The sequence below is a fragment of the Nomascus leucogenys genome, chromosome 13, assembly GCF_006542625.1.
Source record: "Nomascus leucogenys isolate Asia chromosome 13, Asia_NLE_v1, whole genome shotgun sequence".
Lineage (NCBI taxonomy): Eukaryota > Metazoa > Chordata > Mammalia > Primates > Hylobatidae > Nomascus > Nomascus leucogenys.
Window position 1 is genome coordinate 6,776,665 of NC_044393.1, and position 5,608 is coordinate 6,782,272.

Genomic DNA, 5,608 nt, shown 5'->3' on the forward strand with positions numbered 1-5,608 from the left:
TTCAATAAAGTGTAAAAACTCACACAGTCAGCTACAAAACTGTTTACACTGCCCGTATTTGCCTTACAGTGACCTAACACCTGTCATAATAAAACCCACAAAGTTGCAGGCACAACCTCTCCTGACTTCTCCCATCTCCGTGGGATAAATGTGGGCCGTGAAATAGGGGAACCGCAGTGAGCAGAAAGACCTCGCAGAGCTGTGAAACATTGCCAGGCTCTGATTAACAAGCCAGTACCTTGCAAGGAAATACAATGCTTGTGCTGAGACTGCCTTTCCTAAACACTATAGCCAGGCCCTGGGGTCTGGGGCTTATACAGCTTTTTAAGAGCCTACAAAAATGTTGAAGGGGAGAGACGTAGAAAGAGAGAAAGAAAAATAGAACTGACTTGAAGATATTTAAAAACAACAACCCCAGCCTGGGTGTGGTGGCTTACGCCTGTAATACCAGCACTTCGGGAGGCCGAGGTGGGAGGACTGCTTGAGCCCAGGAGTTTGAGATCAGCCTGGGCACACACAGTAAAACCCTGTCTCTACCAAAAATACAAAAAAAAAAAAAAAAAAAAAAAAAAACCCAGAGCCTGGTGTGGTGGTGCACACTTGTAGTCTCAGCTACTCAGGAGGCTGAGGTGGGAGGATCACTTGAGCCCGAAAGGCAGAGGCTGCAGTGAGCCGAGACTGCACCACTGCACTCCAACTTGGGCGATACAGCAAGATGCTATCCTCCCCCCAAAAAACCCAAAACAAGAAAAATCCCCAAATTAATCCGTTTAAGGCCTACAAATGTAATACTGGAGACCTCACAAACTGTTTAGTGTTCTAATATCCAATTGATTTGAAAACAATTTGTAGCTTTGTAGGAAATGCTGCACTTTGTGAGAAATTCCCTAGTATTCGAGGTGATGATTAAGAAATCAACATGGAGTGTACGCTAACTTACTGCCAAATCATTTCAGAAGTAAAATAGGAAATTTTTTCAAAGAATTTGCCTTCAAAACAATGTGTATTTAAAGCAGGATGTGGGTGCATTTTAATATTTGGTGTGGAGTGGTGGGTGACACCTCCAAAAGTCAGAGGACCTAGTGCAGTGATGTCCCAGAGAAAGATGAATATAACATGAGCCACGAATGTAATCTACAATTTTCCAGTAGCCACATTTTAACAAATATAAGCAGGGGAAAGTTAAATTTATTATCCAAAATAGTATCATTTGAATGTGTAATTGGTATGAAAATTAATGGCGTTTACGTTAATTTCAAGAGCATGTGTTTAGTTCATTTTTTTTGGCATTAAGCCTTTGAAATCTGCTGTTTTAGGTTTACATCTCAATTCCAACGGGCCACAGAGCCTTCAAAGTTACTAACACGAGTCTTAAAGTGACCTGTTTGCCACCACCAGGGATTTGTGTTTCCCAAATCAGGGCAGGGATGATGCTATGGGGCACGGGAGTGCTCAGAGACCCCACACCGTGGGCGCCAAGGCTTCAGTGTTCTACAAGGAAACCATCGTGGACATTAAGTTTGAAACAGAAAAATCAGGGTCCCACCTCTGACAAATTATCTCCTTTAGCATTTTCCAAGGAGACCTTCAATCTTTCGATAAAGTGTGTTATTTTTAAGACGATTCTTCTAACAGCATAAGCAATGTTTTGATTCTACTTCCCAAATATCTTAAAAGCTTAGCACAACAGCAAATGGAGGGGGGTGGCCAACACTTCATTTCTTTTAATGAACTCAGAAATTGTGTGAAATTGAATACAGAACACAGGCTCCAATGTTGGCATTGGGGCCATTCGCGCCATCTGCTGGCCAGACCTAAGCACAACACCCGGCTCCTGGGGAAAGAATCTTAGAGACAAGCAAGATCTCCAGTCACTTGGTCTGTGGACCTTTTTGTCCCGCCTGTATGCGGACAGCACAGCCCCATTGAGCAGGAGAATTCTCATGGACGTCATCCTCACTGGCACTTATAGTAGCAGCTACATTTAAACTACATAACAGGCCAGCCACGGGGGCACTTTTACGCTTTAACTCTTTGACTACTCACACAACCATTATGATAGCTACTTTTAATGTCTCCCATTTTACAGATGAGGTCACTGAGGCTCAGAGGTTTAAATCACAGGCTTAAACAAAGGGTAAATCACATGTCAGCAAAGTTGGTGACAGAGTTGGAATTGAAGGTGGGCAGTCCAAGTACATGTTTTTTTGTTTTTTGAGACAAGGTCTCACTCTGTCGTGATCTAGGCTCACTGCAACCTCCACCTCCCGGGCTCAAGCACTCGAGCAATTCTCACACCTCAGCCTCCCCAGTAGCCAGGATTACAGGCATGTGCCACCATGCCCAGCAAATTTTTGTATTTTTAGTGGAGACGGGTTTTGCCTTGTTGGCCAGGCTGGTCTGGAACTCCCGGCCTCAAGTGGCCCGCCTGCCTCGGCCTCCCAAAGTGCTGGGATTACAGGCATGAGCCACCGCACCCAGCCCCCTGTTCTTAATTGCAATGTTATATGGTTATTTCAAATATAATTAATATAATCATCCCTCCCATTTTGGGGAGACCTCAAGTGCAGTTATGGCTAGTACTTGAGGTCACTGAAGCTAAAACTCATCCTAAACCACATAAAAAGTGACAGGAACAGAGAAAAATCCCACCCCAGGATATTAAAATATCTAATACATACATATATTCTTAATTTTTTGTGGCTCCACTAAAAGAAATGCTCACTGCAACAACTACATTCATTTCACAACCTACGAATGGGTCATGAGTGAATTTGGAAAAGGCTGGCTTAGGCGCTCCTGAGTGTTCAAGGACATGTGTTTAGCTCATGTTTTAGAGTCTCTCCTCCAAAAGAGATGAAAATTGTGGTTGAATGAGAAAAACAAAAATTTCCTACATGACTCAAATACATTTCTTTGAGACAGGGTCTTGCTTTGTTGCCCAGGCTGGTCTGGAACTCCTGGCCTCAAGTGATCCTCCCGCCTTGGCCTCCCAAAGTGCTGAGATTCCAGGCGTGAGCCACTGCGCCTGGCCCTTGCTGTTTACCTTCTCTTGGTGGTGACTTTCTGGTGAAAGTCAGCGAGCTCACTGCCAGCAGGCCAGGCACTTGCCGTATCCTTTGTTCTTCCTCTACCAGAGGATCCTCTGGCGTGAAGCTAACCCGAAAACGGGGTGAGGCAGGCGGGTTCAGTTGGCCCCTTTGACTGAGAGGGTTTTCACAGGCAGGCTCACATGCACACGTGCACACACGTGAGCACAGGCTCACAGACAGGTGTCTCACACAAACCCACCACAGCTCCATCCTGCTTGCAACCAAACATGACAGGAACTGAGTGCACCTTCCTGTACCCACCCTAAATCCCTGCCACCTTGTTTCAGCAGCATCTTTACACAAAGTTCTTCCCACCAGGCCCTGTTCCCATAGTGAGGAACCAAGGAAGCGATGTTACAACAAAGAGTGGGAGGAAAGCCAGGCAAAACCAAGCAGAAAATCAAGGGAAAGGTCAGTGTTCACGGTGGCATCCTGGTGGCAGGCAGATGGCAGGTGTATGTTCACTGCCAAAACCCTTTCCACTTTTTTTGTATGTTTTAAAATTTTCATAACATGTTGGAAAAAATTAAGTGAAAGAACACAACTTGTCTTCTGCATGAGGTTTATATACTTTATTTTCAACGAAAGCAGCTCTAACAGGGTGTGCACTAAATATTTAATGACAGGACGACTTGACATTTATTAAAACAAAGAGCCAAGATTATACTAGTATCTCTTTGAACTAGAAGATGCCATCAAACTTATGAATACTTAATGAGCACCTACCGCATGTAACTTACAGGTGCCTGCAGAGATGCTAAAGTTTAAGATGAACAGTTCCTGCGGCCAGGCGCGGTGGCTCACGCTTGTAATCCCAGCACTTTGGGAGGCCGAGGCGGGCGGATCACGAGGTCAGGAGATCAAGACCACGGTGAAACCCCGTCTCTACTAAAAATACAAAAAAAAAATTAGCTGGGCGTGGTGGCGGGCGCCTGTAGTCCCAGCTACTCGGAGAGGCTGAGGCAGGAGAATGGCGTGAACCCGGGAGGCGGAGCTTGCAGTGAGCCAAGATTGCGCCACTGCACTCCAGCCTGGGCGACAGAGCGAGACTCCGTCTCAAAAAAAAAAAAAAAAGATGAAGAGTTCCTCTAAGACTTCATATGCATTTTAGGAAACAGGAACATAAATATTGTAAGAAGCTTAACGATCTCAGTGAATATTTCCTAGATCCTCATTAGCAAACATATAGTATGCTTTTAAGCTTTAGGCCCTGGGCAGCAGAGAAATGAGCCTTGGCCTCATCTAGGGTTCACTTCCTGGTGGCAGCAAAGAGCTCCCTCCCAGGTTCTGACAGCCCAAGTCCAATCTTGGATTTATGCAAATGTTTTAAATTTGCCAATTACAAAAACTCTCCCCTTGGGGAGGTGGCAAGGTCCCATCCTGGGAAAGCACATTCTAAAAGGCCTGCAATTTAGACTCATTTCCCACCCTAGCCCGTCACTAGGGCTGGTAAAAACAGTGAACCTCTGGCTAAGCTAAAGCTGAATATGAAAGTTGGCTGCTGAGATAATCAAGCTTCAATTTCCCCTGACAGCAGTCTTATGCTTGCTAGATCTTCCCCACGTTGATAAGACCACAGGCTTGATTCATAAAGTGAAGAGAAAAATGAGCTGGAAACCGTTAACCTGAAAATTCAGATATTTTTCTAGTGCACCTGCTTTTTTATCTCTAAAAAATAAATTTTCGGGCTAAAAAACAGGGCTGGAGAGTGGGTGGGTGTGAATTCATTTGTGACCTACCAAAGAATTTAAACCACTGAGTGCAGGTGGTCTCTTCCAGTAGAAAATTTTATTTTCATTGTTTTTTATGAGTAGGCAAACACATCTTACAACATTATCAATACTAGAATTTTACACTCAGCAAGTCAGACTTCACACACTAGTCCAAACAGAAAGGCCTAAGAAGCGTTTGAGATCACAGGTGAAAAATACAGTGATAGACCCAAAAGTCATATTTTTTTTTTCAGGCCAGCTGAATTTCATTTTGAATACTTACCAACCAGGAATTTTAAATTACACAAAATACAAAAGGAACAGCCAAACAACCACTATTGAGGGTTCAGGGCAATTCCCATGCAGGGGACCGGGGTGGGTAAGAGTTCATGGCAATTCCCATGCAGGGGGCCTGGGTTCTAACTTGAAAGTCACACAAGTGTCACCCACTTGGGCCTTAGGAGGTTACCCACAAATGGTCTGTCACCAAGCACAAGTAACAGTCCCCATGTGAATCACTCGGAAATCTGAGCAGCAAGGCCAGAAAGCACTGGGGATTTTGAAGATGGGAATGAGGGAAGCAAGGAGAAACACACTCAAACTCTGCCCACCAGGGCTCATAGAAGCTGCCGTTCTGCGCGGCGGAAGTGAGCGCAGCTGGGGACTCCCTTTCCCCTGAGGTTGCTGCATTTCCCAGAGGGTGTCTGAAATCTCAACTCAAAACCCCATGCTGATGCTGGGCAGGATGCATGTTCCTGAGGTTACAGGGTGGGCAAAGGGAGAAAAGGACAAAGGAAGCTCAGA